This window comes from Euwallacea fornicatus, chromosome 10 (assembly GCF_040115645.1).
Source record: "Euwallacea fornicatus isolate EFF26 chromosome 10, ASM4011564v1, whole genome shotgun sequence".
NCBI classification, from domain to species: domain Eukaryota; kingdom Metazoa; phylum Arthropoda; class Insecta; order Coleoptera; family Curculionidae; genus Euwallacea; species Euwallacea fornicatus.
Window position 1 is genome coordinate 655,785 of NC_089550.1, and position 12,490 is coordinate 668,274.

Consider the following 12,490-nt stretch of genomic DNA (forward strand, 5'->3'; position numbering starts at 1 on the left):
GTTGGGAGGAACTTGATATCAAGACAATCATTGCTATTGAAAAGCAACGTCAAGCGAACGGTTTATTTAGAAGTGTGTAATTCGTTTTTGAGGTAAAGTCGACGGTTTTATAAAAATATCAGGTTAGGCTGAGGTTCGAGCTTGCAAGTGGGGTCAGGTTTCGTGTCCTCTAATCGCGTAATATCGGGTCTGGAACAACGGCACTAAACGAGTCAGTTATTTGTTAACAAAAAGGGATTTTTTTGTCAATAAACGACGAAGGATTCTCCGCCCCTTGCAATCCTCTAATGAAAATTTTCCTTATAAACTGATAAATCCGAACATAGCTTCCCTAAGTAGAAACGACCGACCAACTTCCTCGCTAACGTACTGCACAATTCCACCCTTAATGACAACGAAAATCCGTGAACACAGCACGCCAACGTCTAATTTGTTTCCTCCACTTATATCCGAGAAATGGTTAAATTTTAAGTCGGGTAAATGGACACTGCTAACTATCCGCTATTCCTACTTGAATAATTAAAGGAAAGGATAATTATAAAGTCCGATCAGACCTTCGTGATTGGTCCACTACATTATTAAACGGGCAGAGTGTAAGTAATAAGTGAATCTGGAAGACTTCCAAATAGAAACTGGGAATGGGATTGCCTTGTTTGTCGCTTTAAATATGCATGAGGGTTAATTGTAGAGTCGAGGTGTTACCTCTTTTTCGAAGGTTTTCTCAGTTGCCGTGCATACCTTAAGTTAAATTCCATCTGGCTTGCCCATGGGAAAATTATCCTTAGAGTAACCTGTAAATGAAAGTAATGATTAAAGATGACTATCGATACGTAAAGCCCTTAATCTATTTTTAAGTGCTAAAATGAGAAAATTTTCACAAAAGTTCTCGGCATTGGCTAAATCCGAACGCTTGCTTGATAAATTAGTTTTCAGGGTAAGAAAAGCGAGAAGAGAGATATAACTTGGAGATAATATTCTAAAATAAACCCCGCCGGTTAAAATCTGGTGTTTCGCAATCTGGAGCAAAATAGGTCGACGTAATAATGTTTCAGGGAAATGAAAATTAGTTGCCTTTCTTAACGAGGCACAATTTAAAGGCAAAAAACAAAATCTTAACGATGATGGAAGGCTCTATTAGTGCTGAAATGCCCTTAGCTGCACAAACCCTTTGTAGTTGTATTCCTCGGACAACCACTTCATCAATTACGATTGCCCAAGAATCAAATAAATTCCAACACGATTTTAAAATTCAATTCGACTTTTCAGGGAATTTTCGTTTTTTTGTTTTTTTTTTATGGCCTGATTGTTGGTCAGACCTGTCCCCTTGTGATTTTTGAGACTTTCTAAACGAGCCGCCGTGAATCTGAATTAAACATAAGGGACAAGCCGAAACACCGGTCGATTGATCTAACTGTCGAAAACCGGTGATTGACGGTGGATTTTTGAATTTTGGAATTTTCTGTAGACCCCTCAAATTATTATCAGGCCATCAGGCCGGTTGTTCTTGGAAAATTTGCGAATGTTAACAAGCCGTTTATGCCCGCGCCAACGTTAAAACCTTCGAAAATGCCCGGGTAATTAAAAGGGAAAATTTTTATCAATTAGGGAAAGGGCACAAACTTTCTGGGGAATGATATTATTTAGCTGATTTATAATTTATTGAGCGTGTCTTAGATCGTCGCCAGTTTTGGGGGGCTCTGAACAATTCGTCGCTCTGGATTTTCCGCTCTACCATCAGAGAAAACTTCGTTTGGCTTATATAATGTCAGAACAGCGGGCAAATAGGAGGCAGAAAAATGGACAAATTGGAATAATTGGAGGGAACAGTAGTAGTAGCGGCCAGTTGCGGCCGGTTTCAAAAGCGAAATCGTCGTTTTCGAAAAAGTACTATAATTTTCCGAGTTCAAGACCCTTTTCAAATCTGCATAAACGGTGTGGGGGCGACTCATCGCGAACTACGCACCTGCGCGTTCAACTTGCAATTGCGGCGTTTCGACTGAGACAGGAACATTAGCTTTTGTTGCTGCGGCATCTTAAACGTTAAAATCTCCCCATTTCAAATTATTTAATGTAAATTTATCTTGGAATGCCGCAACGAAGCCGTGGCCCAAGCACCACCAGATCGAAAACGATAAACATGACCAGTTCATATCGATATGAACTCGATAAGTCCGATATATCGATATCGGACCCGATCCACAGAACTTTGAAATTAGCGGATGCTGGAAAACAGCGATCAGCACGCGAAAAATTTTCCTAATAAACTTTTTACATATTCGAAAAATGTTTTGACTTGGGAAAATTGTAAAATTAAATTTCCGAGCGCGATGCAGATTAAAATATCTGCTCGACATCGAGAAATATTCGTGCATAACTCTCAGTTAAGTCTCGATCTACGCACACGTATGCATAACTATGACGTAATTTTATTTCGTTTAATATTTCTGAAATTCCTGCAATAACTCAATCGCAGGACCGCTAAGGTCAAGGCTAACGAAATTATTCTTAACCGAGAATAGGAGATTCGCTGCTCCTGCGGTCAAATTATGAGATATAACTGAGCCTATTCACGTTAACTCTCCAACCGTGACGTCGGATCTTTAAGTTTTGTCTGTCGAGGCGTACAATCATAACATGTCCTGGAACATGGAGAAATTTCCGAAAACAATTACTTGGCGTACGTCATGTACGTTTAACGTAAATGTTTGTCCGAAGTACGTACAGTCACTCGTAAAAGTGTTCGTACAGCCGAAAAAAAACCTCTAAACCGTTAATCTTCACCGATTTCGTTCAAATTTTGTATAATGAAAGTTCGAACCTAAACTCAGTTTACGTGTTCGAGCAACTTTTGAAAATTTAATTTTTAGAGTGCCTTTCGGTCTTAAAAAAACTCCGTTTTGGAAAGTTCTCGTGGGGCGGGAATTTTTCAGTGTGGTTTCGACAATCCTGTAGAGGGGATTTTTCTGCATAGATCCCGAAAATCTGATCAAAGCCGGACCGCAAATAAGGGAGTTGCGGCCTTTTAAAATCGCGAAAAATGTCTAAACTTCATCATTTCGTGTGAGAACCGTCACTTTTTGACGATTTTAAAAGGCCGCAACTCCCTTATTTGCGGTCCGACTTTGATCAGATTTTCGGGATTTGCTTAGAAAAATCCCCTCTAGAAGACTATTAAAACCGTATTGAAAAATTCACACCTCACGAGAAGTAATCCAAAACGGGGTTTTTTTAAGACCCCGAAAAGCGCCCTAGAAATTAAATTTGCAAATGTTGCTGAAACGCCCTGCGTTTGCTAACCTGAACTAACCTGAACCGAGTTTAGGTTCGAATTTTCATCATACAAAATTTGAGCAAAGCCGGACGAAAATTACGATTTAGAGAATGTTTTTTCGGCTGCCCGAATACTTTTTCGAGCCTCTGTATGCGTTACTTTAAGTCCTCCTAAGTCCGCAAATTTCACTCCCATAGCCGGTTCAAACGAAATTAAATAGGTTACCTGATAACCGTTACGTGGGCATCACTAGGCATATGCATGTGACCAGTTTTATGAGATCGCAAAAGTGTTCGTGTAATTTAGAGCTCTCGAGAACGTTGTTAAAGTAGAGGTTTCAGCTGCAGTAAGTTTTAGAGCAAGACGAAGCCGCAGCTAGACCCTAGCTTAGGACGTTTGAGTTTATAAAGGTAATAAAATAACTCTTTTCCTTTATGTCAGCTGATAGCAGAGCCGTACCCCGCGTTTGAACCGGCCTTTCCTCACAAACCCAATTAAATCAAATACCGCGCCAAAATCAATTCTATTGTTTACTTAACATGCTTCACTTTTGTTGGAATGTGGATTAAAACAACAAACTAATTTTTGCCGAAATTATATCCGTTTGTCTTTTGGCGGTCGAACGCAAACAAATCTGGACGGTTTTATGTACAAATGCGCAAAACTAACGTACTTATTTAACTTCACTTCCCAAAAGACTGTGGCCATGTTTACAGTGTAATAAGCACATCCTTCGCTATGAGGAACAAATGAATGGGGTAATGTTTGACCGAGATAAAAATTGTTTGGTGTCGCGATTTCAAAGGATTTGCAACGGATTCATCGATGTGCACATACTGTAAGCGGGCAGTTTTTAATGAGAATAATTCATGGATAAACTTTAGCGCTCCCGCTCTTGGTCGATCATTAACAAACTTGACAAATTTATGCATTATGCAGGAGCATTGAATCCGCCCTATCAAGAGCAGAAATATAATTATTGAAATCATTAATAAATTTTATTCTAATCAGACGTCTGGCTGGTTGGTAATACGCAGCACAAAGTGAAGCCGGGTTTCATTATTTATTTTATTAACGATAAACCGGTTAAAGGAATATTATGGGAAATGGCCATAAATTATATGTCAATTAATTACTTATATTCATTGGGAGTAATGCCAGGTGGCGTGTTACGATTAGAGAATTTTCTCGATGATTTGCAAATTGCCTTCTGAGAAACGCGAGAATATTTAACAAATGTCGACGTCCCGAGAAACGATATTGCCTCGCGGGTTTGACGCGCCCTCAAGTTTAAAAACACAATCAGTCCGCAGTATGGTTCGAATCACTCAACTCTTCGTTCACGTCACCAAGTGTGACGATCGAGAGTGGCCGCGTTAAAAGAGAATACATTTAAACGTCTAAACATAACCCCATTTTTTGTGCGGGGTTGCCGCTCGATTTGCGCACGCTCTGGTTTAATTTGGCGTTTCAAACCGCTCAATTCTTTGCCCATCGATTTTGACGGGAAAAATTCGAATGTCGACGGCGTCGCTCGAACGCCTGACAAAATTCCTGCTACGTGTCAATTTTGAAAGGACGCGGCACCGCCGCTGACACGAAGCCCGTGACGTGGGTGAATGGTGACGTCACTTGTCGCGGACACATGAAAGTCCGATTAGGAGCCTATCGATTGGTGTTCTGGCGTTTCGTTTTTGCCCTGCTAGTTCTCGACGCCGGACGCGGAAGCACACTAGAATATTAGAAAAATTAATTTAATTCCGCGGGCTTCGGGGGGGGATAAAATGTCCCTTCCGGGGCTTTCCCACACTAATATCCGTCCGAGGAAGGACGGGAAAATCCACCTAGGGAAAGGTTACAAATGTTTAACCATCTAGAAAAATTGTTTCCAGGGAATAATATTAATGATTTTCCGAACAAAACAATCTATAAACGCCGAACAAAACCTTCTTTAAAGAGCTGCAACCAGTTCCGGCCAGACGAGCATTAAACACGAGAAAACCAAACAATTCGTGAAAAATCGTTGCATTTTTCCCATTCGGCATAATGCTAAACACATAAAGCAGCTTTCCTTAGGTATAATAGCCCAAGAAAGCTTTTCAGTGGAGATTTGTTTGTTTTCCTTTGAAGATGGATTTTCCGGTCTTATTAAATTCAGTGCATGCTTTTACTCGGATCATACGTCAAAACGTAGAGAATATTGTTTGTGTATCTATCAAAGGAACGGTCTTTCCTCGAGGTATTCGAAGGATATTATTTGCTTTCTTAAATCGGCTCGGGATGCCTTCGTTATTTTATTTCCAAGTCATCCTTTCAACAAAGTTTGCGAAAAAGATGAGAAGTAAGTGGCGTTGAAAGGTTTCAGAAAATTGCTACTTTCAAAAGGTCAATTTCTGCAGTAAGTTGGGTCTTTAATACGAATGTCGCACAACTAGTTTCGCAGTTGGCGTGCTTTAAGATGTCCTTATAGATGGGACAGTCGCGGGCTGGATGAATTATTTATCTTGAGTGGAAGTGCTATCAAATATCGCAACCAAGACTACCATCGCAGAAAAACAAAGAGCTTCTCACGGTGTGGTGCAAAAGTACTACCGCGCACCACCCTGAAATGCAATACCCATGCAATCTCCTGGCCATAATAATTGTTAGCATAGTGGCTGGCCAAGTGGCAATTTGTCAAATTATCAGTCAAGATAAAACGAGAAACATCAAAACGGAAACAGTATAGTTTCGTGTAATATGCCTCGTAACGCTAGCATCTATCATATCTAGAATTACATTAGAATACGCGCTCCGACGTTATTTATTGTTTGTCCCCGTTTACCTTCCTTCTTCCAAGAACAGGGATATGGAACTTAATATCGCGAAGGCACAAGTTATATAATAGCCACGAATGTACCCAGTTACAAAATGCATAACTTGTAACTTTTATTCCGTAACTAGTTACAAAAACGCACCGCTTTAGTCGTCGCTATCCATCACAAAACCTGCGATTTGTCTAGCGTAGGCAAAAAGGTGACTGTTCGGTCGGTTAAAACCGGTGACTAAACCTTCCTCCATTTGAGAACACAGTTGGCAAGTGGAACCGGTAACTGCAACGGTTGCTGCAGTTCCACGGATACGAGGCGCAGCTCGAAAGTGCTCAGATGCACGCGAATTTCTTATGATTTCGCAATGTTGTTCGTCTAACTCGCCCGATACCGCGCGATTGCGCTCCGCTTGGGCCGCATCCCACTAGTTACGCAATAGTGTGCATTTCCCAACTGGACGCCTTCCTAATCGTTCGCGTTAGTTCTCAAAATGTCTCATTTAAAAAGGACTTTTGCGCAATCTAAACATTTACTTTACGTTTTCCAGTCCAAACTCATTTCCCACATGACATGCTTTTCCACATTAATTTTCCGAAAATGTACATATACCCGAATTGTATGGAACTCAAGGTAACAGACACACTCATTTACCCCTACGCTACAAAATTGTCAATATCAGTCCATTTAGTGGCAGTCCTAATTTGATTTGAATCATGAAATAAAATCGTTAGAAGCCAAATTAATGTCCTTTCCGCTAAAATTGAGAGTTTCATTATCATGGACAAGTGTGACGTCCGATTGATATCCGGATTTAAAATTATTCAGTGCGATGGAATTTCTAGCGAAAATTGTGTGTTCTCTTACGGGGCCCTCTCGCTGACCATTAGGCGTTTCAAATTACCTAAGGCGGCGCATTTCCTGATGGCTGATTGATTCAGTTGCAGAATCTTTGAGATCTGTGAAGGTACAGACAGATAAACTGCACGGCGAACGAAAAGGATGCGTCTTCTGTAGTAGAAGCATAACTAAATTATTTCGAAGGCTCCGCTTGGGAAGGTCCTGGAAATGTTTTTTATTGCTCTTAGATTTACAACCTTCACATCCTCCGTTTAAATTCAACCCTCTACACCTCCTTTCTTTAAAGATGTATTGTTGGTCATCGAATTAACACACTCCTTGGCTGTCCCTAGTTCACTACTTCGGCGTCTACATAATTACACGTGGAACTGGGCATCTTCTATGTTGATCGTGTCTGGTGGGCTTTTCCACGGGTTGCGAGGCCCTAGAACGAAAATATTTGAAGACGGGAAAAACCAACAGACTCAAAATGTAAGCTCGAATGGTATTTCCCATGACAAGTTCATGAATCAAATCCTGGAAGCTCTTGATGACGACAGCGAAGAGCAAAGAAACGTTTAAGGAACGAGATACAAGTTGTAAATAGACATAAGAACGAGATTTAGATACTTTTTATCCACTTGTATTATCTCTCATTTATCTGGTGGCAAGGTATGATTGATATCGTTTGTTCTAGTATAACATTTATGTAGGCGAGTGGAATTATTGCCACCTTAGGGGCAGTCTACTAGTCCACTCGACTTTAGGATTCTGTAGAAACAAAAATTCTAACTAATTCGCAATTGAATTCAACGTTGCGTAACATATCTGCTTTTGTCCAGCAAAATGTCGTTTACTTGCCCGGACATTACCTTGTGCTGCTTTCCATTTTCCTTTTCCTTGTTCAAAAGCTCGTGCTTTATCTCCGTACCTTCCCCCTTGACCTTCGTGTTCTATTTGGTCAGCTTTATCGCCACGTCTTTTCGATACAATAATTACTGGATCGATGTTCCATTTATTATTATTTTTTTCGCAACGATATGTGCTCGGGAATTCTGTTTTTTTATCGCCTCACGAAGAGAAATGTTTATAGTCAGTTTACAACGTGATATATATACGAAATAGCACCCGAGTTCCTTTCCTGCACTAGTATCAGAAACTGTAACTTTGCACGCGCAAAAGCACCCCCGCCCTTTACTTAACATGAGGAAGGGGAAAAACACGTTTATAGCCATTTTAAACATTTCGTTTTTACGATAATCAAATAGGATAATAAAATATTTCACAACCACGAATGGAATAAATTTATGTAACACACGAATCAAGAAATCAATTGTGCTTTCCGCACTTGTGTTGATACTTTTCTTGTTATTTGAATAATTCAAATAAGGAGCTTGCTACAACGTCTCGAAAATTGTGTTGCAATGCCGGATATATTCGGTTTGTTCTCCACCCTTACCCTTTCCAAATAACTTGGTGATGACCCTTTGGTATTTCAATTCTCTCCCAAGATCAAAAACTTTTTTCGTCTTTTTGAAAAATTCGCTCTCCCAAATGATTGTGGGCCAAAAATTGGTCAGAATTCACTAGACACAAACAAGTTTTTGCTCACATTCGGACGGATAGAAGGTACGTGTAGCAGGAGGTTACCACCTCATCTTGAGGTCTGAAGATGAACCTTAAGAGCGGATTTACTATGAGTGAAATAGACCGATCCATTACGTTTAACGAAAAAATACACCGTCTCGTTGCACATTATAACAAATTAGGAACCGGCGAAATCGTGTTCCGTTCTGATATATTATGGCCTATGAGCTTCCAAAATGGTGCCTTAGCAACGGTAATTCACTGTAATCGAAAACCATGATAAATGGATGTTTATCAGGCATTCAATTTGTGTCAATTGCTGGTAAGCAACGATGGAACGGACAGAAAAACGTTGGGTTTCATAAGTTTTCCAAAACAGAAACTAAAAGTTTCAGAATGAAACTGCCGAGCAGGAATGAAATCGACACGAGATAAAATTCGTAATTTTACGAACGACCATGCGGCAAGGAAGAGACGTGCCTTCTTCCTTTCATACATCAAAAGCTCATTCATTGCAAATGAGCATTAACTCAGGAAACCAAGAGCTAACAAAATGTAAAACGAACCAGATATATTTTAAACAAGCTTGCTGGTGCCTCAAGAAAGCATCAATTAGTGTTTAAAAAAAAATGATGAAGATGGTTTTCGCGGATGTCTAACTTCAGAGGTTAGTTGGCAAGTCATAGAAAAAGCTCTATCGCTAATTCGATGCGGGAAAATGCGAATTGAAAAATTGGGAAAAATTCAGTTCCAACTTTCGATGTCGCTTTCGTGACTGCCCCTCTAATGTTCAGTGATTTTGCTAAATTCGAGCTAATTTCAATAAAACTAACTAAAAGTTGCTCCTTTTTGAGCCGAGACGTCATTCAATAAACGAATGCGACGAAAAGAAAAATAGTCGACTTTCGTCGAAACTTACCAAAGTTCGAGCAAAAACAGACCAACTTGGTAACGTTACCACTTATACGCGTTCGCATGATTTCCGGTTTCAGTACCTTCCCACACTTACATATCTCTCGCAGTTTTGCCTTTTGTGAATCACGTGCCATTGTTCAACGTACAGTTTCACCTCAGGAGATTTTCGCAGGACACCTCAGAAATTACACGTTATTAGTTCGGCACGGGAAAAAAATAAATAAAAGGCGTCAATCCCACATCACTTAATTGAGCAGACAACGCTTCTAGTCGCCTGTAAAAATCCGCTTAACAAGCCAGATTTATATTCCCCGGAAAAATTTCATCGCAGCATATCCTGCATACAAATCGGCAGAATCAGAAGTGACAAGTTTGTTGAAGTGAAAAAAATTAAGATTGCAACACGTAAAAGAATCATTCGTCTGTAAAGTGCAGGACTTGTAAACAAGTGACCTTCCTAAAAACAACGCGGGAATGTGGGCTTGATTCCGTCTGACCCAGGTATTAAGACAAAGAGGGACTTTATGCCGAAAGTAATCCGATCTGTACTTTTAAAACATCGATTTGTAAACAATGTCTGCCAGGTAATCCGAGAACGGATATGCTGTGCTTCTGTCCTCGTGTGTTAAGGCGAAAGGGCAGAAAAACGGTAGTGTTAAACGTTGTATGCGGTGCATTGTTTGGTTTTGCTTCTGGGCAAAGTGATGGTGGAAACTACATATAAAAAGAGGCTTTTAAAAGTAATGGATCTATATCAACTTTCCCGGTAATTTTTTGGCTGTCGCATGCAACGCACGGCTGCAATAAAAAGAAGGAAGAAATACTCAAAGAGTTCGTTTACCTCCCTTATCACTTCCTAAATAATTCTTCTGTACCGCAATTAGCCCGAGCTACGGTTTACGACTTGTCTTCGTTACCAGTGACAGGCGCGCGTTTTTCTCGTCAATTTTTTCCACCTTGTTAAAATGAGATTGTTTTAAAAAACTGGCCTCGGCGGATTTTTTCAACGGTCTTCAGACATTTTTTAAATATTTTAAATTATTGCTGGGCCACAATTGTATTTTATCTTTTCCGTAAAAGAATGCTGACTCGTTTCGGACCGCGATCTTTAGCGGTCTTGGATGGCTGGAATATGTCAAGAATATGCTGAAATCGTACACAGGGACGGGGCGCAATTTCACGCACACATACTTTATGGTATTTCCGCTAAGGTCACTGTCAGGGTCTGAATTTTTGGAACTCCCAAGAAATTTATATTGAATCGATGGACCTGCAACAGTTGAACGTTGAATTTCAAAAGAGAATTTTTTTTTTGTTTTTTTGTTTTTTTTTGTTTTTTTTTTTTTTTTGAAAAATTTTACTGCACGGTGACCGTACCCCGCGTTATTTGAACTTGATCGTCAGAGGAGCAGCACCGTTACTCGCGAGTTGACAGCATAACGTCAAGTGGTTGCTCCGACAACCTGCGCACGCACGTGAGGCTGCGAAACCAAGTAAAACGAAACAGTACGATGTTAGAGAATAAATAATTTCCATACCCCGCGTCTCTCCCGAAATCGCTAATTTTCCCATTACGGGACACTTGAGATTTTTCCCGTGCGAGTGCGGCAAAGCGGTTCAATCGCACGCATTTTCAAGCTGAAAGCACAGCTTTTTCGCACCTAAGCGGCAAAAAGATTTACCGCACGCAAATCGAACTGGCATGTGTCAGTGTTAAAGCTTTTTGTGGATATTATGTTTATGTATGACATTGACACGGGCACTCGTGGGAAAAATAGTGCACCGAATTTATTCGAAAAGTGTATTTACGGACACGGGGATGTGAAAATGTTCAAAAGGCTTTTAAATACAACAAATTTATCTGCACAATGCGAATTAAAAAACAAACATTGAAGGACGCATTGTGTCGTCCCTACGGAACGTTGCAGTTTCTCGCGTTGAAGCGATGATTTCCGCGAATTGATTAAAAAGTGATTTAAAATTTTCGTTTCATGTGGGCAAGAAAGGGAGATTGTATGACCACAATGGCATCCATTGTTTTGGATCGCCGTAGAAATCGGAATTGTAATGGTTGCGAGCTGAAAACTTGCAGTCGTGATTTCACAAATTTCGAAAGATGCTGCGCCGCAGGACAGGAAATTTTTAAAAATTTTCATTTCATTTGCTTCGCCGCTTGGAAGTGGAAACTTCGTCCAAGCGGTGTTATTTCAGCCGTAGGAAAGATAATCAAGACGCATAATGGAAATGACAAGGATAATGAGGACAAATTAAATTCTTGACTATTCCGGAGTCGACGAATTCACTAAGCCTTCCTTTTAAAAATACCCATTTCCCAATGTAGCCAACATTTTCATCCCGATAATACTTACAAATTCAATTTAGCATTAGCAGAACGAGATGGAGGGAAATTTGCGGAACTACGACCGTGCAAATGTGGAGTGCTCAACAAGGCCAAATTGGAATTATATTCTACTTCAGGACTGTGATGAAATGGTCTGGTTATAGTGCTGTTCTATTAAAAGGGTGTTAGGAATTCGAATTCTTTACGTAAGACGTTCGCATCGGTGGGAACGGGATGGAAAATGACAGGAAATGGAAGAAACAACTATTTAGAGTGAGTTGGACGGGAAGAAATTGCGCCGCAACCGCTAGCGCGTGAGCAAATAGCTACGCGTTTACGCATGTCTGTCGGAGAAGCGTAGAAGCTCTACTTTCCGTGAATTAACGTTTTGCCAAAGATGACTAGGGGGGTAATGATAAGGGGTATGCTTAAAGGTGAGATGTAGTGCGCATGAAAACACCAAACTACGTTTTCCTATTTAGAGTGCGGAAAAAGTTATAGGACGCGCCCCGTTTATGCGCCCACCCACATGTCTTCGGCCGAAGTGTGGTCACATGTCGGTCGAGGAGATTTTTTACTGTTTTTTCTTCCTTTCAATGCCCGACAACTTGGATATCTGTCATCGCAATAGTTGCTGAAGTTCGCCCGCGTCCACGGTCAGCAATTTTTAATTGTAAGGTAAAAGAAATCAGATCGAAGGACATCGGCAAGTACACCGATGGGCAGTGA

The 12,490-nt window shown here is 40.4% G+C and overlaps 1 protein-coding gene across 2 annotated transcripts in view; it reads right to left on the reverse strand.

Annotated features, from left to right (window-relative positions):
- The window catches only part of Ephrin (ephrin), a 321,509-nt gene that overhangs the window by 214,623 nt on the left and 94,396 nt on the right, over nt 1–12,490 (reverse strand). Inside the window, exon 2 of one of the 2 annotated variants that reach the window (XM_066286413.1) lies at nt 739–791. The exons of the other annotated variant lie outside the window; for it this stretch is intronic. The gene's annotated coding sequence lies outside the window, so the exon portion shown is untranslated. The remainder of the gene's footprint in view (nt 1–738; nt 792–12,490) is intronic. 2 annotated transcript variants of the gene reach the window in all.